Source organism: Lissotriton vulgaris, chromosome 7 (genome assembly GCF_964263255.1).
Source record: "Lissotriton vulgaris chromosome 7, aLisVul1.2, whole genome shotgun sequence".
In the NCBI taxonomy this organism is placed as follows: domain Eukaryota; kingdom Metazoa; phylum Chordata; class Amphibia; order Caudata; family Salamandridae; genus Lissotriton; species Lissotriton vulgaris.
The window spans coordinates 374,982,318-375,009,118 of NC_141695.1; the positions used below are offsets into that span (position 1 = coordinate 374,982,318).

Genomic DNA, 26,801 nt, shown 5'->3' on the forward strand with positions numbered 1-26,801 from the left:
AGTTTCAGCCTGTGGATGTTCGTGAAACTCAAAATGGGAGTAGGTCCTCGTGCCAGCTCCCCCTGCAACAGTTCTACTGTTCATCTTGCCCACGGTCTGGTAGCATCTGCTGCCTTAGGTTTGTGCCTCCTCTGCCTGTTCTCTGCAGTGCTTAGTTTGTAATAAAATAAGTGCCAGGTCCCTTGTAGGAGGCTGGCTTAGTATATGATGCACACTGAGGTAATCCAGACAACCCTTATGGTGATTTTAGTGGTCTTAGATAACCTTAGAAAGCTCTCTAAGTGGAGCTTTGGAGAGCAGCCTTCAGGCTTAGTCCAGAAGGATTGTAATGCAGCTTGTTTTACCAGAACGTAATCTTATTGGTGTAGATTAAGTGAAAAAGAACCACACAGCATATTTATAAAAATAGGTAATAATTATAAGAGACTTAGTAACACATACAAATATCTCCTATCCGAAGATATACACAATGCACACAATACTTTGCAATAAAAACAGGTAGGTAGCACAAATACACAGGGGTCGCCCGGAGGACACCAAGCCATATACTAAAATAGTGGTATGCGAACCACGACTCAAGTCGAGAGTAGACCCAGAAGACATTGGAAGTGCTGGGGACCCAAGGAACCACCTAAGGTAAGTAACCAGGAACCCCACGGAGGCTGTGTGTAGAGTGGGAACACGACAGCGTGCTCAATTCAAGTCAATGGGTAAGTCGCGTTTGCAATTTTAAAGAAGGACCCTGCCCAGGAGACCCTGAAGACACCCCATGGAAGACAGAAGTTTGGAGAGTTACCCCACTCGTGGTTACCTTAGGAACGAGGATACCTATCCCAGGGAAGCCAGGTGCATAGGTGTGAAGTGGCATCGGAAACTGCAGTCGAACTCTATTGGAGAACTTCAGGAAGATGCCGCTGCTGTAAAAGGTGGAAGAGTCCAGTGGAACCCAAAGGTGGCTTCAACTTGAGAAGTGGTATAAAAGAAATTAAGGTTGACCTCTGGCACTCCGTTGGATCAATGTACTCTGCGTTAATTAGTTTAAATGCGGATTTTCTACTATGGCGTGCTGATCGGTAACTAGGGGCTGCCTATCCCTAAGGTGATAGTAATTATTTAAAGTGTTTTGTTAGTGATAAAATATCACAACCCTGCCAAACGCACAGCAAAATTATATTTTTTCCTCCTGTTCTGATTACTTAAAGAATCATTTTCTGCAAACTGACAATATGTTCTCTCATGAATTTTCACATTTATTTAAATCATTTCTTCCTCATTATTTAATTGATATACAATTTCAGATATGGATGTTCTTCATCATTTTTTCATTTCAAGAAACACTTTTCCTAATGCATTGTATTGAAATTCATACAAACATCATAAAAGTATTCAACGATTGTTGAGTTAGTTGGCCCGATGCATTTCGGGACCGGTGTCCCTTCTTCAGGGGCCTCTGTAAAAAACCATGAACATAAAATGTTTTAACCATGCATCATATTCAATACATTTATACTTCATTACATTAACCACTTCAAAGTTCGGAGTACACCACCCTTGTATCATGATTAGAATGAGTTACTGCCTGAGTTCATTCTTGGTAAGATTTCAAAACAACAACTCAATGATTTGATTTTTGAAATTAATCATGTGAATCACAAACTAACATATGAAACCTGTTCCTTAAAGAACCTGATGTTGATGTAACTATGTGCATATAAAAACGATAGTAGAGAATGCTACCTGAAGCTTCATTGTGCTGCCCAAACTATCTAAAACGCAGATTTTCTATGAACAGATATTCCATGGCTAAAAAGCACATTTAAAGAGTGAACACTCACATAATTGTGTGTCTCGAATTGTTTCCTTCGACTTAATCGCTGTAAATATGCACCTTGTCCGTGTCAGTAAGCTGATGAGAAAAGGGGAATGTTTATGACTAAACTGACTCCTGTACAATGTAATCTTTAAATACTTTTCGTAATTAGAAATGAAGACCGTTCAATACCTTAACTCGTGGTCAACTGTGGAAGTCTGAAATAAAAGGGAAATCAAACATCCTGTTTCAGTTATTAGAAAGTGACAAACGTAAGTCTTTAAATAGCGTTTCTGGGCAACCGAATTCAATCGGTAAACTCGCTTACCTCTAACGGTTCGTAGGTGTCAGTTTACGCGTCGCGTTTAGTCCTCGGTATACTTCCGGGTTTCCGAAGTTGGGAACCCGTTCTCGCAAGTCTGTTATGTTTAAACCGAGGGTGGAGCCGTCGAAAGCGTCAGAAATAGAAAGAGGCCGAATACTCCGTCCGCGATATTAGACTGTCGCAAATATCGCTGTGATTCCAAGAATTCTTCAAAGCGAGAGGTGATAAAAAGTGAAGAATATTTACTGATAGTATACATATGGTATACGTTAAACCTGTCGATATGAATAACACTGTGGATGTGGATTGACCTAGTATATGTGGGTTGACTATGAGATTACGGTCTTGACGTACATAACACGAAAAACTACACCTCCCATAAAGGCATATGAATGTCAATTCCTTCTGGTTGCATATTCCTTGTAAATCCCTGATACCAAATAGTGTCGATATAATGTCGGTATGTATGGAATATTTTTTTTTTTTTGGTATAACAATTTTTATTGCAAAAGGCATAGCATACACAGCTGGTTAGTGCCTATAACCCTGGGGCAGGCAGCGAGTGGTAGTCATAGAAAATACAGAATTGTACACAGCCTGCTTGCCGACATCCCGGAGGTTCGGCGGCGATAACAGATCATGACGTAATGCTAAGACCTAGAATACGATCAGAAGACAATAAACTTAAGCATTTGTTTTGTTTTTTCCTTTTTCCAAACCAACTACAGTCACATAATTCAAACATACAAAAAATTAAAAGACCAGAGTCATAAATTAGTCACTATTGGTGTAGCAAGTAGGGATCAACATCGCCATGCAGACACATCAGCAATTAACGCAGGAGTCGTCCCACAGGTCCAGCACGTGACATAGCTAATTCAGCAGTTGGAGAATCACACAGTTCACCCCTGTATGCGTTCCAGTGGCCCCACTTCTTGTCCCACACCTCAGGGCAACCCCGTACCTTGTATACAGTCTTTTCTGCAACCATGCATCAGTCCATTTCAGCCACCCACCCCACCACCAGAGGTCTGTCGTGGGAGCCCCATTTCATTGCGATGGAACGTTTAGCCAGCAGGAATCCCAGAGCTGCCCACTGTAGTTCCTGAACATTGAGGTCGTTGCCTCCCATATATCTAGAATACATGGCCTAGGCGACCGTGGCAGTGGCTTGCCCAAAGAGTCGCCCATCTTCTGGAGAACACGGCCCCAAAACTGTTGCACCCTCGGACAGTCCCACAGAATGTGAAAAAAGGTGCCAGGTAAGTTACAGCCTCGAAGGCACAGCGGGTCAGGGCGCCGCCCAATTTTCGCCAAAGTGAGAGCCGACATGTATGCCCTAGGCAGGACCTTCAACTGAATCAGACGAAACCTATGGCAGATGGCCGCTTGCCTAGGGGACTTGAGAGCCGAACGCCAGTCTTCCTCATCTAGGGGGCCTAGGTCCGCCTCCCATTTGGTCCGCAGTGACAAGAAGGAGTTGGGGAGATTATTGCACAGTTTGCGATAGGTCTAGGCGATAGCCTTCTCAGGGAGTGGTTCAGATAACAATCTATCCTCTAGGGGGGAAATGGGAGGGATCGAGGAGAGATCTGGAATGGCGGTCCGGACGGGATGAGAAATTCGCAGATAGCGAAAACATTCGGTGGAAGCTAGGGAATATTTAGTCTGGAGGGCGCCAAAGGACAGGATGGAGCCCTTGTGAACAAGGTCTCCCACCTCAGAAATCCCTATCATGTCCCACTTGTCAAATCCCTGGGAGAAGCAAAGGGAGCCTAGGCGTTGCAACGACCACAGGGGGGTGGCTGCAGTGAGCGTGCCTGCCCACCCCAAACTCTTGTTGGCTCTGTGCCACAGCGCAACTGTATGGGCCATAGTGCCGGCATACCTGTGTTTCGCGGGTTTACTATAAAGGGCCCCCAGAAAGCCTTCCCGACCGGTTTGAATCCTATCAAGGAGGAATGCCGGATTGAGGGGTGAGCCATGTATCCAGTGGTTAACAGCCACTAACTGTGACGCCCAGTAGTAGAGGCGGAGATTGGGCAGGGCAATGCCCCCATCATACCAGACTTGGAAGAGTTTAGAAAGGGCAATGCGGGCGGCCCCACCATCCCATAGTAGAAGACGAAGTTCACTTTCAACCATACGAAAATAGGAGTCAGGGATCAAGAAGGGGCAGTTCTGCAGGGCGTAGAGAAAGCGCGGGAGAGCTAGCATTTTGAACAGAGCTGCCCTGCCCGGAAGGGACAGTTGGAGGGACCGCCAATGAGCAACGTCACTGCGAAACCTACGCAGGGGGCCTAAAAGATTACGGTCATGAAATACCTTTGAGTCAGGAGTGATATAAATGCCAAGGTACTGAAAGCTGTCTGTGGCTACCGCGATGGAGAACCCCCGGGGCAACCGGGGAGGGGGGCCATGCAACATATACAGTGTGGATTTAGTCCAATTAATCGAATAGCCTGAGTACTTCCCAAAGTTGGTGAGGACATGAAATAAGCTATTAATGAAAGACCGGGGAGAAGACATGTAAATCAAGATGTCATCGGCATAGAGGGATATTTTATCCTGCACCTCGTCGTTCCACTGGAGACCTCTGATAGAGACGTCCATGCAGACCCAATGAGCGAGGGGCTCGAGAGTAAGGGCCAAGAGCAACGGGGATAGAGGGCAGCCCTGCCGGGTGCCCCTATGGAGGCAAAATCGGCACAAAGTGTGGTCGTTGACTCTGACCTGGGCGAAGAGGTCCGTGTACAAGAGCTGTATCCAGCCTATAAATTGGGGTCCAAAGCCAAAGCGGGTCGGGACCTCGAAGAGGTAGGGCCATTCAATTGAATCAAACGCCATTGTAGCATCGAGGGACAGAATGGCCGCGTCTTGCTGGATAATGGACTGACGGCTGATGACGTTATTGGCCCTGCGCAGATTTAATGCCGTATTACGGCCTGGAAGAAAACCGGACTGGTCATCATGTATGAGGGAGGGAAGTACAAGAAGCAAACGGTTAGCCAACAACTTGGGCAATACCTTCGCCTCTGCACTGATCAAGGAGATCGGCCGATAAGAGCCACAGCTATCAGGTGGTTTGGCCGACTTGAGGATTACCGCAACAGAGGCTAGTCGCTGAGCTAACGGGAGTACACCATCGTCAAGGCTGCGTAGAAACATATTCCGCAATTGAGGAATAATTTCTCTGGCCATGCCTTTAAGAAATTCAACCGGGACCGCATCCGGGCCCATAGCTTTGCCTGAATTGACGGCGAACAGCGCCGTAGTAAGTTCCTCCACCGTGATGTCAGCATCAAGCGCCGCCCGATCAGCATCAGATATAACCGGAAGACGCATCTCCGCTAGGAGTTGCCTAGACTCTTCAGGCGCGTAACAAGAACCCCAGGTGGTCGGCAAAGGCCTCTGCGATATCTTGCGGGTCAACAACCGTGATTCCGTCCGGTCTAAGGATGGAGGATACCCATCTGGAACCCTGTTCTCGTCGCTCCAACCACGCAAGCATTTTGCCCGCAGTATCCCCAAATTCGTAATCCCGATGGCATGAGTGGAGCAGGCGGGCCTGAGCCCTCTCCCGAGACAGTTCCTGGTACGCCTGTTGTTGAGTGCGGAGACGGGCGGCGGTGTCGTCAGTGGGAGCGGTGTTGTGTGCCATTTCGAGACGGACGAGGTCTGATTCAGCCTGGAGGATCTGTTCATTATGTTTACGTAAGTAACCCGTTTTCAGTGTGAGCGCCTCGTCTTTCAATACCGCCAGATAGGCCTCCCAAAGCGTCACAGTTGAGGCAACTGAGCCCACATTTTCAGCGAAGTAAAATTCAGTCTGTTCAAGGAGCGCGTCTTTAATATCAGGGATCTGCATGAGCCAGGGGCTAATAGCAATAGGGCCCTGAGTATAAGGGCGATGGTAGGTCAAGTCAACACTAATGCGTGAGTGATCGGAAATGCCTCGTGGCAGACCTTGTGGCCGAACGAAGAAGCCAAGATCGGCTGTAAGGCAGAATAAATATTCAATGCGGGGCATGCTTTTGTGTGCATTTGAGTAATGCGTAAAATACGGTGTCGTTGGATAATAGTGTCGCCATATGTCGACTAGCCCCATGGCCTGCGTAAAGTTGGAGAGGTCTGAGCGCGACCGATGAGAGACACGCTTAGGACTGCGGTCCAGGTTGTCGCACATCATGGTATTAAAGTCGCCGCCAATCAATAGCGTACCGACAGGGAGACTCAACATACGCGTCTCTAGCTCTCGAAGGGAGTCCTGCACAAGTGTCGGAGGAATATAGACAAAGATCAAATTCAGCGGGCGGCCCTCCCAAGAAGCCTCGACAAGCGCAATACGTCCTAGGGGGTCAGCCCATATCTTGGAATGAGTAAGCGCCGGATTTTTCTTAATTAGGATCCCAGAGCCCGGGAGCCAGAAGTGAATCCCGCGTGAACTAACAACTTATATCCCCCCCCCCGCTGAAGAGCCCTACAAGTGTTTCCCACAAGGTGTGTTTCCTTCAGCAGGACGATATCGGGGGAGTGGCGTTGAAGGTACTGAAGGACCACACTCCTCTTAACCTTGTGTCCCAGCCCGTTAACATTCCAGGACATGACCGTGATGGTCCTAGGTCGGGGGTGAGTCATAGCCATGAACTAAAGGGACCAACGGGAAGGAGAAGTGGAAGTAGGGTGGGCAAAAGCACCAGGGAGATAAAGCGGGACAGCCTTGGAAAAGAAGAAGACCACAGGGCATCAGGGGGTCAAATAACATCTGGGGTGAACAGCCGGTCAGCGTGGGACCTATAGTGGACCAAGAGTCAGGACCAATGTGACAAAAGGGGACTCTGCAAAAAAGAAAAAGACCAAGAAAAACAAAAACCAATGCAACAACAACACCATTACAGACCCAGAACCACCCCCCCGTTCACTCTCCCTCCCTGCTTCCCTGCCCGTGGACTTAAAACTATCCACACCCCAACTCGGCAGAGTGCCTGTCGCCCTCCCAACCATGACGGGGGTACTTGGTAAGCCGGTGGGGACCCCTGCCTGGTACTAGTAGTGAAGCGACCATCAAATACAGAAACAATGAAACGTCTAGCAATTCCCAGTGCCATATTCACATATCAAAAAGAGTGTACCTGGTAAGCAGTCAGTGCGGCCCCAGCCGGGGCCGAAGCACACCATCGGGGATCAGGAGCAAACATGGTGCGGAGAGCCGCCACGCAGAGCGGTCCCAGCAAGTAACTCTAATGTGAAGTTCAGGGCAGCTGAGTGGTAGCCAAAGTCAACATAGAACAGTCTCCTAGGAGCAAAGGGACCTCAGTCCCCATCTTCGTTGAGACCGGTAAAGAGTTCTTGGCTACCTGGCATCTGTTCAGTGCGTGCTTGGGTGTCCTGGTCATCACGGGCGTCGCGTTGTTTCGGAGAGCACCCATCCCGGCGCCAGCCTTCCAGCCAGTCCCACACCTCCTCCGGCGACATGAAAAACCATACTCTGCCATCAGGTTCCACCCGCAGCTTCGCCGGGAAAAGCATGGAATACTTAGTCTGTTTGTCCCGCAGAGCTTTCTTGGCTTCCAGGAAGCTACAGCGCCTTGCCTGGACCTTTATGGTAAAGTCCGGGAACCGCGAGAAGCGGGCATTGTCCAGGAGTAGGGACGGCCCCGCTCGGGCAGCTTGGAGGATGGTGTTGCGATCACGGAAATTGAAGACCCTCGCGATAATGGGTCGGGGGGGAACACCTGGCTTGGGTCTACCCCCTGGGACCCTATGAGCTCGCTCAATGGAAAAGTAGTTTGAGAGCTTCTGCGGACGGAGGTGGGTCGTAATCAACTGTTCCACAAAGAGGTCCGCCGCCAACTCCTCCATTCGTTCTGGTACGCCCAATATTCGGATGTTGTTGCGTCGCGCCCTCCCTTCATAATCATCCAGTAGCTCGCTCATCTGGTGTTGCTGCTTCTGAAGTTGTTCCACCTGCCGCTGGAGGGTAGAAGTATCCTCAATCAGGGCCGCTGTTTTAACTTCCACGTCTTTGACCTTGGAGTCCATTTTCCGGAGGTCAGCCCGCAACAGAGTCACCTCTATATTGACGGGAGTTTTTGTTGAGCTGCCTCTGATTGGAGAGCTTGGTCCCTTTATTCGACGCCATGAGACCCAAAGGCACTGGAGAGGCGGCGTAGATGAGGCAAACGGGAGGCAGAAGGCAGTGGTAGGAGTGACTAACAGAGTAAGGGACACCCCCTCGGCACAGCAGCTCAAACCGATAGGCAGGAGAGATCCAGGGAGCGGCAGTCAGTAGCGTACCCAGAAGGCGGCAGCGATGTCCGTGGGTCCGGAGTGGCATGTCGGCATAGAAGTCGTTTGTGAGGACCAAGCGGGTGTCAGGAAACACCACCAGGCAATATCGGCCCCAGGGCCACAACGCCCGTAGTGGGCACCACAGCAGTGGGGCGGATCTGGGCCAGCAATAGCTCCTCGGGGAATACAGGAGAGTCAGGCCGCGACCAGGGCAGCAGTCGTGGCCTGGGCAGCAGGTGGCAGGCAGTCAGCAGCGGCCGTGTTGCGTGTCACAAGCCGTGTGGGACAGTGTGTGGGCCCTCCCACTGCATCAGTTCCTCAGTATTCACAGCCCCGTGATGGAAGACTAGAGCCCCCCAAACACGTAGTCCGCCGCAGGGCCTCGCCAACCAGGGTCACACCACAACCAGGAGCGGTCGCAACCGGGCGGAGTAGTGAAGGCCGGGGTATGCTGCCAGAACAGGGAGAAAGGCAGTGCGCCCCCCACACAGCTGTAAAGGCAATTCCAGAGGTCTGTAGATGTAAGAGCGCGGCAGACAGAAAGAAATAATAGGCACTGGCACAGGAGGTCCAGAAGTCGGGACGGCGTGCTGGAGGATCAGGGCAGTGTAGGCCCTGATCCTCCGACCAACGCGCAGGGCGAAACCGCAGTCAGGCACCACAGCGTGCGGGCAGGCTCAATAGAATGAACAGGGGCTCCCAGTCTCAGCGGCGTGCGTGCTGGAGAAACAGGGCAGTGTTGTTGCGTTCTAATCTAGGACCCCGATCAATACTGTAACCTTATGCCCCTATACGGCTATAATCCATTTGTACCCCTATAATGGCATAAACGATCAAGAGCGATATTTCAGAAACTCGTCTCTGGCCTAACACGATCAGAGCCACATTTCAGAATCTCTTCCTCTGCAGCTCATTAGAGCAAATGACACAGCAGAAGCCACTATCTAAGATTCCTAGATTACACTCCGAGTTCTTCAACAAGATAAAACTCAGCCACCCACCCCACCACCAGAGGTCTGTCGTGGGAGCCCCATTTAATTGCGAAGGAGCGTTTAGCCAGCAGGAATCCCAGAGCTGCCCACTGCAGTTCCTGAACATTGAGGTCGTTGTCTCCCATATATCTAGAATACATGGCCTAGGCGACCGTGGCAGTGGCTTGCCCAAAGAGTCGCCCATCTTCTGGAGAACACGGCCCCAAAACTGTTGCACCCTCGGACAGTCCCACAGAATGTGAAAAAAGGTGCCAGGTAAGTTACAGCCTCGAAGGCACAGCGGGTCAGGGCGCCGCCCAATTTTCGCCAAAGTGAGAGCCGACATGTATGCCCTATGCAGGACCTTCAACTGAATCAGACGAAACCTATGGCAGATGGCCGCTTGCCTAGGGGACATGAGAGCCGAACGCCAGTCTTCCTCATCTAGGGGGCCTAGGTCCGCCTCCCATTTGGTCCGCAGTGACAAGAAGGAGTTGGGGAGAATATTGCACAGTTTGCGATAGGTGTAGGTGATAGCCTTCTCAGCGAGCGGTTCAGATAACAATCTATCCTCTAGGGTGGAAATGGGAGGGATCGAGGAGAGATCTGGAATGGCGGTCCGGACGGCATGCGAAATTTGCAGATAGCGAAAAAATTTGGTGGAAGCTAGGGAATATTTAGTCTGGAGGGCGCCAAAGGACAGGATGGAGCCCTTATGAACAAGGTCTCCCACCTCAGAAATCCCTATCATGTCCCACTTGTCAAATCCCTGGGAGAAGCAAAGGGAGCCTAGGTGTTGCGACGACCACAGGGGGGTGGCTGCAGTGAGCGCGCCTGCCCACCCCAAACTCTTGTTGGCTCTGTGCCACAGCGCAACTGTATGGGCCATAGTGCCGGCATACCTGTGTTTCGCGGGTTTACTATAAAGGGCCCCCAGAAAGCCTTCCTGACCGGTTTGAATCCTATCAAGGAGGAATGCCGGATTGAGGGGTGAGCCATGTATCCAGTGGTTAACAGCCACTAACTGTGACGCCCAGTAGTAGAGGCGGAGATTGGGCAGGGCAATGCCCCCATCATACCAGACTTGGAAGAGTTTAGACAGGGCAATGCGGGCGGCCCCACCATCCCATAGTAGAAGACGAAGTTCACTTTCAACCATACGAAAATAGGAGTCAGGGATCAAGAAGGGGCAGTTCTGCAGGGCGTAGAGAAAGCGCGGGAGAGCTAGCATTTTGAACAGAGCTGCCCTGCCCGGAAGGGACAGCGGGAGGGACCGCCAATGAGCAACGTCGCTGCGAAGCCTACGCAGGGGGCCAAAAGATTACGGTCATGAAATACCTTTGAGTCAGGAGTGATATAAATGCCAAGGTACTGAAAGCTGTCTGTGGCCACCGCGATGGAGAACCCCCGGGGCAACCGGGGAGGGGGGCCATGCAACAGATACAGCGTGGATTTAGTCCAATTAATCGAATAGCCTGAGTACTTCCCAAAGTTGGTGAGGACATGAAATAAGCTATTAATGAAAGACCGGGGAGAAGACACGTAAATCAAGATGTCATCGGCATAGAGGGATATTTTATCCTGCACCTCGTCGTTCCACTGGAGACCTCTGATAGAGACGTCCATGCGGACCCAATGAGCGAGGGGCTCGAGAGTAAGGGCGAAGAGCAACGGGGATAGAGGACAGCCCTGCCGGGTGCCCCTATGGAGGCGAAATCGGCACAAAGTGTGGTCGTTGACTCTGACCTGGGCGAAGAGGTCCGTGTACAAGAGCTGTATCCAGCCTATAAATTGGGGTCCAAAGCCAAAGCGGGTCAGGACCTCGAAGAGGTAGGGCCATTCAATTGAATCAAACGCCATCGTAGCATCGAGGGACAGAATGGCCGCGTCTTGCTGGATAATGGACTGACGGCTGATGACGTTATTGGCCCTGCGCAGATTTAATGCCGTATTACGGCCTGGAAGAAAACCGGACTGGTCATCATGTATGAGGGAGGGAAGTACAAGAAGCAAACGGTTAGCCAACAACTTGGCCAATACCTTCGCCTCTGCACTGATCAAGGAGATCGGCCGATAAGAGCCACAGCTATCAGGTGGTTTGGCCGACTTGAGGATTACCGCAATAGAGGCTAGTCGCTGAGCTAACGGGAGTACACCATCGTCAAGGCTGCGTAGAAACATATTCCGCAATTGAGGAATAATTTCTCTGACCATGCCTTTAAGAAATTCAACCGGGACCGCATCCGGGCCCATAGCTTTGCCTGAATTGACGGCGAACTGCGCCGTAGTAAGTTCCTCCACCGTGATGTCAGCATCAAGCGCCGCCCGATCAGCATCAGATATAACCGGAAGACGCATCTCCGCTAGGAGTTGCCTAGACTCTTCAGGCGTGTAACAAGAACCCGCGGTGTAAACACTCTCCAGGTGGTCGGCAAAGGCCTCTGCGATATCTTGCGGGTCAACAACCGTGATTCCGTCCGGTCTAAGGATGGAGGATACCCATCTGGAACCCTGTTCTCGTTGCTCCAACCACTCAAGCATTTTGCCCGCAGTATCCCCGAATTCGTTATCCCGATGGCATGAGTGGAGCAGGCGGGCCTGAGCCCTCTCCCGAGACAGTTCCTGGTACGCCTGTTGTTGAGTGCGGAGACGGGCGGCGGTGTCGTCAGTGGGAGCGGTGTTGTGTGCCGTTTCGAGACAAACGAGGTCTGATTCAGCCTGGAGGATCTGTTCATTATGTTTACGTAAGTAACCCGTTTTCAGTGTGAGCGCCTCGCCTTTCAATACCGCCAGATAGGCCTCCCAAAGCGTCACAGTTGAGGCAACTGAGCCCACATTTTCAGCGAAGTAAAATTCAGTCTGTTCAAGGAGCGCGTCTTTAATATCAGGGATCTGCATGAGCCAGGGGCTAATAGCAATAGGTCCCTGAGTATAAGGGCGATGGTAGGTCAAGTCAACACTAATGGGTGAGTGATCGGAAATGCCTCGTGGCAGACCTTGTGGCCGAACGAAGAAGCCAAGATCGGCTGTAAGGCAGAATAAATATTCAATGCGGGACATGCTTTTGTGTGCATTTGAGTAATGCGTAAAATACGGTGTCGTTGGATAATAGTGTCGCCATATGTCGACTAGCCCCATGGCCTGCGTAAAGTCGGAGAGGTCTGAGCGCGACCGATGAGAGACACGCTTAGGACTGCGGCCCAGGTTGTCGCACATCATGGTATTAAAGTCGCCGCCAATCAATAGCGTACCGACAGGGAGACTCAACATACGCGTCCCTAGCTCTCGAAGGGAGTCCTGCACAAGTGTCGGAGGAATATAGACGCAGATCAAATTCAGTGGGCGGCCCTCCCAAGAAGCCTCGACAAGCGCAATACGTCCTAGGGGGTCAGCCCATATCTTGGAATGAGTAAGCGCCAGATTTTTCTTAATTAGGATCCTAGAGCCCGGGAGCCAGAAGTGAATCCTGCGTGAACTAACAACTTATATCCCCCCGCTGAAGAGCCCTACGAGTGTTTCCCACAAGGTGTGTTTCCTTCAGCAGGACGATATCGGGGGAGTGGCGTCGAAGGTACTGAAGGACCACACTCCTCTTAACCTTGTGTCCCAGCCCGTTAACATTCCAGGACATGACCGTGATGGTCCTAGGTCGGGGGTGAGTCATAGCCATGAACTAAAGGGACCAACGGGAAGGAGAAGTGGAAGTAGGGTGGGCAAAAGCACCAGGGAGATAAAGCGGACAGCCTTGGAAAAGAAGAAGACCACAGGGCACCAGGGGGTCAAATAACCTCTGGGGTGAACAGCCGGTCAGCGTGGGACCTATAGCGGACCAAGAGTCAGGACCAATGTGACAAAAGGGGACTCTGCAAAAAAGAAAAAGACCAAGAAAAACAAAAACCAATGCAACAACAACACCATTACAGACCCAGAACCACCCCCCCGTTCACCCCCCCCTCCCTGCTTCCCTGCCCGTGGACTTAAAACTATCCACACCCCAACTCGGCAGAGTGCCTGTCGCCCTCCCAACCATGACGGGGGTACTTGGTAAGCCGGTGGGGACCCCTGCCTGGTACTAGTAGTGAAGCGACCATCAAATACAGAAACAATGAAACGTCTAGCAATTCCCAGTGCCATATCCACATATCAAAAAGAGTGTACCTGGTAAGCAGTCCGTGCAGCCCCAGCCGGGCCGAAGCACACCATCGGGGATCAGGAGCAAACATGGTGCGGAGAGCCGCCACGCAGAGCGGTCCCAGCAAGTAACTCTAATGTGAAGTTCAGGGCAGCTGAGTGGTAGCCAAAGTCAACGTAGAACAGTCTCCTAGGAGCAAAGGGACCTCAGTCCCCATCTTCGTTGAGACCGGTAAAGAGTTATTGGCTACCTGGCATCTGTTCAGTGCGTGCTTGGGTGTCCTGGTCATCACGGGCGTCGCGTTGTTTCGGAGAGCACCCAGCCCGGCGCCAGCCTTCCAGCCAGTCCCACACCTCTTCCGGCGACATGAAAAACCATACTCTGCCATCAGGTTCCACCCGCAGCTTCGCCGGGAAAAGCATGGAATACTTAGTCTGTTTGTCCCGCAGAGCTTTCTTGGCTTCCAGGAAGCTACAGCGCCTTGCCTGGACCTTCATGGTAAAGTCCGGGAACCGCGAGATGCGGGCATTGTCCAGGAGTAGGGACGGCCCCGCTCGGGCAGCTTGGAGGATGGTGTTGCGATCACGGAAATTGAAGACCCTCGCGATAATGGGTCGGGGGGAAACACCTGGCTTGGGTCTACCCCCTGGGACCCTATGAGCTCGCTCAATAGAGAAGTAGTTTGAGAGCTTCCGTGGACGGAGGTGGGTCGTAATCAACTGTTCCACAAAGAGGTCCACCGCCAACTCCTCCATTCGTTCTGGTACGCCCAGTATTCGGATGTTGTTACGTCACGCCCTCCCTTCATAATCATCCAGTAGCTCGCTCATCTGGTGTTGCTGCTTCTGAAGTTGTTCCACCTGCCGCTGGAGGGTAGAAGTATCCTCAATCAGGGCCGCTGTTTTAACTTCCACGTCTTTGACCTTGGAGTCCATTTTCCGGAGGTCAGCCCGCAACAGAGTCACCTCTATATTGACGGGAGTTTTTGTTGAGCTGCCTCTGATTGGAGAGCTTGGTCCCTTTATTCGACGCCATGAGACCCAAAGGCACTGGAGAGGCGGCGTAGATGAGGCAAACGGGAGGCAGAAGGCAGCGGTAGGAGTGACTAACAGAGTAAGGGACACCCCCTCGGCACGGCAGCTCAAACCGATAGGCAGGAGAGATCCAGGGAGCGGCAGTCAGTAGCGTACCCAGAAGGCGGCAGCGATGTCCGTGGGTCCGGAGTGGCACGTCGGCACAGAAGTCGTTTGTGAGGACCAAGCGGGTGTCAGGAAACACCACCAGGCAATATCGGCCCCAAGGCCACAACGCCCGTAGTGAGCACCACAGCAGAGGTGCGGATCTGGGCCAACAATAGCTCCTCTGGGAATACAGGAGAGTCAGGCCGCGACCAGGGCAGCAGTCGTGGCCTGGGCAGCAGATGGCAGGCAGTCAGCAGCGGCCGTGTTGCTTGTCACAAGCGTGAGGGACCGTGTGTGGGCCCTCCCACTGCATCAGTTCCTCAGTATTCACAGCCCCGTGATGAAAGACTAGAGCCCCCCAAACACGTAGTCCGCCGCAGGGCCTCGGCAACCAGGGTCACACCATAACCAGGAGCGGTCGCAACCGGGCGGAGTAGTGAAGGCCGGGGTATGGTGCCAGAACAGGGAGAAAGGCAGTGCGCCCCCCACGCAGCTGTTAGGCAATCCCAGAGGTCTGTAGATGTAAGAGCGCGGCAGACAGAAAGGAATAATAGGCACTGGCACAGGAGGTCCAGAAGTCAGGACGGCGTGCTGGAGGATCAGGGCAGTGTAGGCCCTGATCCTCCGACCAACGCGCAGGGTGAAACCGCAGTCAGGCACCACAGCGTGCGGGCAGGCTCTATAGAATGAACAGGGGCTCCCAGTCTCAGCGGTGTGCGTGCTGGAGAAACAGGGCAGTGTTGTCGCGTTCTAATCTAGGACCCCGATCAATACTGTAACCTTATGCCCCTATACGGCTATAATCCATTTGTACCCCTATAATGGCATAAACGATCAAGAGCGATATTTCAGAAACTCGTCTCTGGCCTAACTTGATCAGAGCCACATTTCAGAATCTCTTCCACTGCAGCTCATTAGAGCAAATGACACAGCAGAAGCCACTATCTAAGATTCCTAGATTACACTCCGAGTTCTTCAACAGGATAAAACTCAGCAACCTGGGAAAGTCCCGCTTGCTATGTTTTGATTAGTAATAGAACTCTAATGAGCACTGAGAGACGATCACTTCCTAGTGACATCTTTATTGACGTCTTATGTCCAAAAACGTACGTCAAACAAGGCACCTTTCAGGTATAAATATTACCAACGTTGCCTTAAGCAAACGCTGCCTCAACGACATCGATGATAGCGATGGTGTGGTGAACACAGGAGCAAAACAGCTGTCCCCTGCAGAGCCCAGCAGATGCAAGCTGCCCACGGACGCTGCCCCCTCCTCCTCCTTGACGCGCTGAGAGAGACGATGTCTTTTCTCCTGCCGAGAAAATCCAGCTCCGGCGTTTCCAGCCTACTCTTGCGAGTGACTGGGATATCGAGTCCTGGAAGAAGATACAAGACCTCCAACATTCTATTCCAGAGGTATGGTGTTGACTTAACCCTTAGAGAGAATTCTTGAAGCAAACCTTGGCAAAACCAACTTAACTGAAACTGCTACTTACTCACTCCCTCCCAAGTATTAGGCTTAGGTCAGGTACACTGGGGTAGGCGTAGTTAGAAGCACCAGATGAGTACGTTAGCTGAATGTATATATGAATGTATATATTTTATTCATTTTAAACCATTGCATGGCTAAGAAACCATATCAATGCTTTTACAATATTATTTCGCAATCCTCATTTTACTGTACGCACTTTTTATACTAACAAGTCTTGCAATTGTGGCAATTCATTTCTCTTGCATGAGAAGAAAGACTGTTCAATAAATAATACCTTTTTATTGAAAACACCCGTCTCTCTATTCTCTGCATCTTGGTGAAAGTAATCTGCACAACTGACTGAGTAAAATAACTGTCTATTAATTCACACGACTCTAGAGATTGACTCTTATTGTAAGGAGCAAAGTTGTCATGTTTATGCGGTTGTTGGAAAACTGAATCCCTTCTTGTCTGTACCAGGGAAGCTGATCACTTCCTATTCAGTCAAGAAAGTTTCCAGTGACCTCTGAGCTAGTTGGTAACAAACCCAATTAAGTTTAGCATAGTCAGTAGAGACCTGGAAGACCGCACTTCTACGTCTAAACTGCTGTTTATGTTATTCCAATGCGCAGGGCCTATAGGGAAAATAGGAACTACACTACAGTGTAGTCCCGGGGCGGCCGACCAACGTGTAGGGCGAAATCACAATTAGGCACCCCAGTATGCGGGCGGGCTCCATAGAGTAAACAGGTGTCCCCAGTCTCAGCGGCGTTTCAACAATCCACGTACCTTCTCAGATGGAAGGGGGGGTCGCTGGGATGTGATGTCTGGGCCTTCGCCATGCAGGAGAGTAGGCCGCAGCGGGACAGATCTGTCAAGCACCGGAGGCCGTAGACGAGCCCAGGATACAATCGTGGCCCAGGAGCGGCGCTGCAGTCTGCCGCAGCCAGCAGAGTGCGGCGGAGTCAAGGCTCAGGCAAGAGGCGGGCGGGGGAGTTCACAAAGTCCCAGTAGCTGCAGGCCCAGAAGCCGGGGTGTTGCGTGGGCGGCCCCCGATGGTGAGGGAGGCACACCGAGTCCAGTCAGGGCAGTGTAAAGCAAGCCGTAAACTAGCCAGGCAGCCGCCGGCGACCAGGAAAGAATCCCGCAGGGCTCCGGTGCGTGGTATGAGGGTCGGCTTCCACGGTTCTCACATCGGAGAGGCAGCAGCAGCGGGTACGGGCAGTCGCGAAGTAAGAGCTCCGACAAGGGCGCCATCTTGTCCGCGGCCGGACCTCCGCCTCCAGACTCGCTCCACTCAAGGCACAGCCGGTACAAGGGTAAGCGCGATATCAAGCTGGGCACTAGGGCTGCAGTGGGGCCCCCCGAGTTTCAGGGGGATCCCATGTCGGAGAGACGGAGATAATGTGGCGGATTTACAGGCAGAGGTCGGGAGCCGCGTTAGTGTGCGACCATTCCCGCCGGCTGCTAGCCACGCCCCCCATGTATGGAATATTTAATGGTGTACCTCGAGGCTGTTTGTGAGATAGACAATATTCAATGGATCCCCTTTGATAATAAACATGCTCAGTAAAAATAATGTCAACATTTACAATATACAAATCAGATGTTCAACATGGACAGCAAAGCATCAATTTCAGCCTTTTGTTCCAACCTGTGCAGGTATTACAGAAAGCATCCTAGATCTAACTTATCATTTAGCCCCTGAGGTTCCATAGTTTGACATTTTTTAATCAACATCACTTCCCTTTGGGATAAGATTTTGCGACTGTCTGTCTCTTCTCTGAATTCAATTTTTTCAATGACCATGAAACGTACTTAGAATATGTTGTGTTTGTGGCTGATCCAGTGTGTGACCAAGTTGGATTTGGTATTCTGATTGCGTATCATGCTCTTGTGTTCTCCTATTCTTACTTTAAGTTTCCTTTCTGTTTTCCCTATGTACATTAATCCGCATGGGCCTTTTATGCAATAGATTACAAAGTTCGAATTGCAGTCAGCTGTGAATTTCAAAATTATTTTCTCTCCAGTTCTTGGATGGGTTACAAAGTTTTGTTGCATTACATTGTTACAATGTATGCAGTTGTTGCATTTCCTCATTCCTTTATGGTTACGATTTTCAGGCGCTGTTTTTGATTTGAGTTGTTCTTGTAGGTTGCGGCTTCTGGTATAGGCAAAAATGGGTTTACTCTGAAAAATGTTATTAAAATCTTCATCATTTTGATGAAGTTCCCATCTTTTTGAAATTATTTTCCTAATGTTGATGGCTCTGGTAGAAAACTTAGATACAAATACATTGCGTATAGTTGTTGTTGGTTTCTGTTTACTTTTCAACAGTGTCTCCCGGTTAATGGTTTTGACACGTGCTTCTGCTTTTTCAATGCATTTCAGGGGATATCCTCTTTCTTTAAACGTTTTCTTTAACCTGCATAGATCTTCCTCATAGGCCACTGTTGTAGAGCAAATTCTTTTGCTTCTCAACATCTGTGAAAAGAGTAAATTTTCAATCAATTTTGGAGAGTGAAAACTCTGATATAACAGCGTGTTGTTACGATCTGTGGTTTTCACAAATGTTCGAGTTAAAATCTCTGATTCCCTTTTGGTTATCTTTACATCCAGAAACGATATTTCCTTGTTGCTGATCAGGTGCATAAATTTTATTCGGGGATTTTTTTCATTCAACTCCTTGATGTTCTGTTCCAGAGCGTTTCGAGGGCCCTTCCAGATTAGGAAGATGTCATCTATGAATCTTCTGTACATTATAAGATCCTCTTTCCATTTGATGTCAGACAAAATGTGTTGTTCTTCAAATTGCGCCATAAAGATATTGGCGTAAGTTGGCGCTCCCCCAAATCCAATGCTGGTTCCACTGATTTGCAAGAAGAAGACTTCTTCAAATCTGAAACAGCTATGTTGAAGGCAAAATGTGAGAAGCTCAAGTATCAAAATCTTGTTGGCACCCAGGTTTTCTAGTTGTAGTAGGGCCCATTCTGGTGCTTCAATGCCTTCCTTTAAGGGAATAGACGTGTATAAGGCGGTGACGTCGATGGTACACATCATCCATTGATGGCTCTGGGTCATATCAAGCCTGTTCATGTAGTTCAAGAAGTCTGTGGTATCTTTAATGTTGGTTTTCCACTGATTAACAAATTTTTGTTGAAACAGATATATGTATTTTCCCAAAGGTTCAAATAACGATCCTACCCCCGAGACTATGGGTCTGAAGGGTGGCTCATAAGGGTCTGAAGGGTGGATCATATCGATTTTTATGTACCTTAGGTAACATGTATATATGCGGCCTTTTAGTATTCTGTTTAATTAAACAGAATAGGGTATTCACCTGTTACAACGCATTTTTTACTCCGCACTACCACTACAACGCGGGCATTACAACGCATACCGTTACAACGCATTGCGCTGGGGGGCGCTCTAGGATAAGAGGTAAGTTTAATTTACTATCCAACACCTTCCCTAGGGTCCACGGGGACTGTAGTTAGAATAGTAAATTATACTTACCACTATCCAGCACCCCAAAGCGCTATGCGTTGTAGCGGTATGCGTTGTAAATACCGCGTTGTAATGGTACGCGGAGTAAAAGTATGCGTTGTAACGACATACATCCACAGAATAGATATACATAGATCTGTTTCTACAAACATTTGTCAATCAGTGGAAAACCAACATTAAAGATACCACAGACTTCTTGAACTACATGAACAGGCTCGGTGCGCGGAGGGCACCAGAGACTTACCCCACCTCTGCTCACTGTTCGTGGCACTACACATCTCTTTCGAGGTGTAGGGTAGGGATCTTCTAGGTCCTGAAGAAAGGCCAAGGATTCAATTGGACCAACAAGCATGTTTCACGTCGACCTGACTGCACATACATGTTAAGGCTATCTTGATTTATTTTGCCCTCACGATTGTCCCTTTTCCATTGTTTTAACTCTGCCAAAGGAACCTCATATTGAAACCAGTTTGGTATTCCTTAGACAGTCTTCATTCATTTAACACTCTATTTGCACTCACTCCAACCAACATATTACACATCCTCACACACATCTTCATCATTATGGCTAAATACTAAAAAGATCCCCGATTAACAGCCCTCATGCGGAGCCCATAGGGCATTGCAACCCTGAGATGAAGCACAACATCAATTTGGGTATGTGAGGGCATCAAGAAATAATCCACTTCCAACCTAGCCTTTTTTACTTTTCCTTCATCTACAGGAACAGTACCTTTTAGATTTACTGATTATGTTTTAGGATCATGGGTACTGGACCTTACCAGCTTGCTGTACCTGATAATACATGTGGAAGCAAAAACGTATGACCAGATCCTAGCTAAACATTTGGAATCATTTATTACCAAGTAAATTCATGTCTCTCAGTCCGCTTTAGTCAAGGGCAGGCTAATGATTGATAATACTTGCCGCTTTTGCCACTTCACCGAAAATCCCTTGCTCTGAATCAGCGGTGGCTGCAATAGCTTTAGACGCTGAATAGGCCTTTGATAAGGTTGCTTGGCTACTCTTGGAAGCAACGCTTTGCCAATATGATCTGGGCAATTCCTTTTTAAGAGTGGTTATGACCCTCTATGCAAACCCTACAGCCAGTAGCAAGATTAATGGTTCCACCTCAGACTCCTATACCCTCCAACAAGGCACTCCTCAAGGCTGCCTACTGTCTCTTCGTTTATTTCTGCTGGCAATAGATCCTCTCCTTCCATAATCAAACACATCTTCTAATATTAAAGTTTTTAGCGTTAATAATACATGCTTTAAGACCGCAGCTTTCGCCAATAATATTTTGACTTTCACTGAAGAAGCTTGCCACTCCGAATATTATCTGTAACTTTTCTGTTTCCAGGATACTCCTAAACATAGCTAATGCTGAGGTTCTCCCTCTCAACTCTCTGTCTCCCCATCTGTATTGTATCTGGTTCAGCATTGACCTTACAGAATCAGTTCAATACAATAAACAAAATAACCTGGAAAAAATCAGATCTATTCACTTCAGTGTTCCTAAACAGATTTTTGGGTGGGGTAGATTGGAAAAATTAAAAATGATGTTCGGTCCATTAATTAGCTTCCTATTTAGTGTGTTGCCAATACACCTCTGCACTTCTTTTTTTTCTCTGCGGTGCACAAAATTACAGCAGACTTTCTTTGGAACAATAAGAAAGACAGAATGTAATTTAAAAACTCTGTCTCAAACATGGTGATGGTGATTGTAATCTACCGACCTGGTGTAATCACCAGACAGCATACCTTGCTACTCAGGGTGCTTATTGGCTAATTTACAGTATGTTTCCTTATTCCCCGTCGCTAGTTACTAGTTACTGAGCGTCATCTATACTCTCCCCACCTTATAGGAGCACTCATAACGATGCCATGTCATAAGTTTGCCCACTCCCAGCAGATGCTTCTATGCACTGTTAAAGCATTAAAATTAGTAGTCTTCACCCATTAATAAATCTACTTTCTTGTCACTATGGAACAATAAACTACCTTAGGCAACAAACTTTTCTGCCTGTAGCTCTCTTTGGGCAGTGAATAGTATATCTCTCATCAAAGAGCTTTACTAAGGCTTCAGTCAAAATGTTCTACAATTTCTTGCGAATTAATGTGGAGATCTCCAAACTCAGCATTCTATCTAAACCAGTATGTTCGAGGCATAAGAGCTGCAGATTATACACGGTGCATAGATGGCCACCTAGTGTTGGGCCCGGATGTTTGCAGTTTGTTTTGTTGTAGAAAAGTCTTTGGGAGTCACAGGATAGGTGACTCCTCCTTTGGATGATACTGCGCATGGGCATCGGCTCCATCCTCAGATTGTTTTTTTCCGCCAGCGGATGTGTTTCCAGCGCTCCCTGTTTGAACCAGTTACCGCCCCATCTCACTCCTCCCCTGGGCAAGCAAGGTTCTGGAGAAGTACATAACCGCCCAGCTTGTCCAGTTCCTTGAGAATAACTCACTACTAGACACGTCTCAGACAGGCTTCAGACCGAAGCACGGTACTGAAACTGCCCTGTTAGCGGTTACCGAAGAATCTCGAAGGGTACTAGATCAGGGAGGATCAGTGGCAGTGATCCTCCTTGATCTAAGTGCAGCCTTCGATACCGTCAGCTATGCCACCTTGCTGAACCGTCTCTATAACATCGGAGTATCAGGCGACGCATTGAGGTGGTTCGACTCCTTCTTGACCAATAGATCTTTTCAGATCTTTGACGGGGACACAGTGTCATCCAGCAAACCATTAAGCTGCGAAGTACCGCAGGGCTCCTCCTTGAGCCCCGCGCTATTCAACGTATACATGAGACCACTGGCTGGGGTCGTCGAACCGCACGGTATCAAAATCGTATTGTACGCCGACGATACCCAACTTGTGGTCTCGCTGGCACAAGAGAACAACAGGCAGACCCCGGAAGGTCTACTGAAATGTTTAGAGGACGTCAAGGAGTGGATGACTAACTCCTCCCTCAAACTAAACGGAGAAAAAACAGAGCTCATGCTCCTGGGACCAGCCTCGCCAGTGCCTTTCACTTCCTTATGGCCCCCTTGTCTGGGCTCTCCTCCCACCCCTAAGGAAAGTGTAAAGAGCCTAGGAGTATGGCTGGACAAAAATCTCTCCATCTCCACCCAGGCCACCAAGTTGTCCGCCACATGTTTTGGCTTACTCAGAACCCTGAGGAAGGTTCTCCCGCTTTTACCATTGGAAGCCAAACAGGTGGCAGTACAAGGCCTGATCCAGTCCCGTCTAGACTCAAACAATGCCCTATACGTGGGGGCCCCTGAGATGGCTCTTCGGAAGTTGCAGGTGGTACAGAACTGCGCAGTCCGTACCCTGCTACAGATCCCGCGAATCCAGTCAGCTAGACCCGGACTAAAAAGTCTACATTGGTTGCCAGTAAGGCAGAGAGTGGCATTTAAGGCACTATGTATTGCGCATCGGGCCTTGTGGAAGACAGGCCCAGCAATCAATGACAATCTAGTCATCCCCTACCACCCAAATAGAAACCTTCGCTCCACGGAGGCTTTCCTGGCGGTGATTCCCAGAGTAAGGAGAGACAGGACCGGAGGCAGGATGTTCTCCTTGAACACCTCAAAGCTATGGAATGCTCTTCCTTTACAACTCCGGTCCAACTCGAACCTGCTCTCATTCCGCAAACAGCTGAAAACCTTACTGTTTGCCAAATCCTCCAAGTTCTAACTCTTCTGCACCGCCCATCTCTGTCTACTTACTCAGCGCTTGGACGCCCGTGGGCAGCAACCGCGCTTAACAAATCTATTTACAATTACAACTGATTTCCTTCGACGCGCAATCCTCACCAACTTACAGAAATTAAGTTTCGAACACATTTCCAGTCGACGCTATTCTTCAACACCGAAAACTTCGATTCCGGTCGTCGTCAATGGCTTCGGGCCTAGTTAGACCTCGACTCCAGCTCATGGAAAGGACTCCATTTAAAAAGTGTCCTCAATGTGGGTCGAAGTTTCCCCACACCGACCTTCATGAAGTGTGTAACCTTTGCCTCTCCCCGGAGCACGAGGCCAAAGACTGTTCCGCTTGTGCCTCTTTTTGCTCCAAAATAACTATCTGGGACCGAAGAGCGAGGAGAACAATGGTTCGATCTGCAGCTTCCATTCCGGACGACATCTTTGATGAAGGCATCAACGTTTCAGAACAACACAACGCCGACAGCAATTCCGAGGCAGAAGACTCAGAAGTCGAGGACATCACTCCAGCACAGCGGGTCGTAAGTAAGACCATCGACCCCGACCCTTCTTCAACACACCCAAAGAAGGCCCCAGTCACACCCTCGCCCTCGGGTGCACACCGACACACTGCTTCTACTGCCCCACCTTTGAGCCCGACTAAGAAGCTAATTAAGACTTCAGGCGACTCGGGCTTGAGTCGGCCTTTGCACGGTGCAGGCGCACATTTACCAGCACCGAAAAAGACAACTTTACCAGTTACGCCAACATCCAAACCATCGGCGCCGAAACAGACCACTACTCCTTCAGCACCGAAACCCAGGTCGGAACCAACCAAACCTGCTTCTGATTCAAAAAAATCCTCGGATCCAAAAAATGTACCGGAGCCGTACCAGAGCCGAAAAAATCCTCTGAACCGAAAAAAGAGTAAAGACATTGCCAAAAAATCAAAACAAACCGCTTCGGTGCCGAAACCTTCCTCCGCTAATTTTAGCTTCAAAAAAGCGACCACTGGACACACCATCTCCAGCTCCGCATTCAAAGAAGAAGGACATGGCTACCTCTCCCCTAACACTGCCTTCCCTTTCTCTTTCACCTGTACCATCACCACTACCCAGAAAAGGGGGTGGTGATGGACAGAGTTTCTGAATAAAACAGAATACTCCTACCCAGTCAACAGATCAGGGCTTGATCCATCACCGTTTTTTAGCTCACTGCACCATCCCAGCTCAGAACCTAGCTACATGCAAATTAGTCTGTCCCTAGCCCAGTGCATTATGGGAGCAGGGCAGACCAAACTACCAAGCCAATTCTTTTACTGGAAAGGAAACAAGCTTCCGGGGACCGGTTTCTGGCATTACAGCCGTCTTCGGCCCGGCTTGCTTGAATCCTGATGGTGCAATGAGCAAGGGACTCATGTCTGAGTATACCGTTCCACGCTTATGGTGGACGAAACGATTCAGAAAAGGCGGTGGTGATGGACAGAGTTTCTGAATAAAACAGAATACTCCTACCCAGTCAACAGATCAGGGCTTGATCCATCACCGTTTTTTAGCTCACTGCACCATCCCAGCTCAGAACCTGGTTACATGCAAATTAGTCTGTCCCTGGCCCAGTGCATCATGGGAACAGGGCAGACCAAACTACCAAGCCAATTATTTTACTGGAAAGGAAACAAGCTTCCGGGGACCGGTTTCTGGCATTACAGCCGTCTTCGGCCCGGCTTGCTTGAATCCTGATGGTGCAATGAGCAACGGACTCATGTCTGAGTATACCCTTCCACGCTTATGGTGGACAAAACGATTCAGAAAAGGGGGTGGTGATGGACAGAGTTTCTGAATAAAACAGAATACTCCTACCCAGTCAACAGATCAGGGCTTGATCCATCACCGTTTTTTAGCTCACTGCACCATCCCAGCTCAGAACCTGGCTACATGCAAATTAGTCTGTCCCTGGCCCAGTGCATCATCGGAACAGGGCAGAACAAACTACCAAGCCAATTCTTTTACTGGAAAGGAGACAAGCTTCTGGGGACCGGTTTCTGTCCATCACCACTACCTCCATACCACAACATTCCCCAGCATCCTCTATCATACCAGACGATTACTACCGGAATGATAGCTCTGATGATATGGGGGGTAACATACCTGATCCAGCTACTCCTACAGGATCATCTGACCCGTGGGATGATTATACCACCCCAGATGTCCCAAATGTCCCTCAGGATGACATATACCCCTCAAGGCCTTCCCCACCAGAAGACACTATGGGTTTCAATCAATTAATTCACGGAGTTGCGCAATATCATAGGGTAGACATGCACACAGACCCTGTAGGTGAAGACTTCCTAATGGATACCTTTAATAATGCACAAAGGTCCTCGTCCACTTTACCAATGCTTAAAGGAGTGATTAAGCATGCTCCTGAAGTCTTCAAGGACCCAGTCAGAAACTGGGTCATTAGCCCTTGTATAGAGAAAAAATATAAAGCTGCCCCCTCAGACCCAGCATATATTTATTTATTATATTTATTTATTTATTTATTATGAAGCTTATAGAGCGCGCGGCTACCTCCAGCGGGGGTGTACCGGCGCTAAGACTACATGTTTATCACAGAGAGGGTTGCCTAGTTCATGTCCATCCGAAAGAAGAGCAAGGGCTGCAGGGGACCTTGCTAGTTAGTGCTTGGAAAACAGCCAAGTTTTCAGTTTGCGACGGAAGACTTGCTCAGATTCGGTGAACCTAAGGTCTAAAGGTAGGCTATTCCAGAGCTTGGCGGCCGTAACGGTGAAAGTTCTGCCGCCAGTACGCGTGAGCCTGAATCTGGGGACGATCAGTAAGCGTAGACTATTGGATCTCAGATACCTTACTGAAGAGGATATCTTAAGCCTTTTGCTCAAATAGCCTGGGCCAGTGCCATTGATTGCCCGGAAGGCAAGGATCAGTACTTTGAAGTCAATGCAACAGGCTATGGGGAGCCAATGTAGCTCATCTCGGTACGCTCTGACCGAGTTGCAGGGGGGATGTTACCAATGAGCCTTGCTGCCGCGTTCTGGATAATTTGAAGTCGGTCAATGAGATATTGGGGGGCGCCGGCATATAGGCTATTGGCATAATCAAGGTGTGCCGTAGTGAGTGCCTGGACCACCGTTTTACGGGAGGACTGGGGGAGATAGGGAAAGATCTTCCTGATCATACGCAATTTATTAAAACAAGCCGCCGTAACTTTATTGACCTGGGTTTTCCCGGACAAGGTGTTGTCAAATATGAAGCCAAGGTTGCGGGCAGATTGCACTGGTATGGGTGGTGGATTGAGGACGGTGGGCCACCATAAAGTTGCAGGGGGAGTAGATTTCTGACTAAAAAAGAGAACCTCAGTTTTATCAGTATTGAGGGCAAGATG

At 49.4% G+C, this 26,801-nt stretch overlaps 1 protein-coding gene across 4 annotated transcripts in view; it reads left to right on the forward strand.

Annotated features, from left to right (window-relative positions):
• Positions 1-26,801, forward strand: part of PTPRH (protein tyrosine phosphatase receptor type H) — a 723,213-nt gene that overhangs the window by 374,727 nt on the left and 321,685 nt on the right. The window lies entirely within an intron of this gene.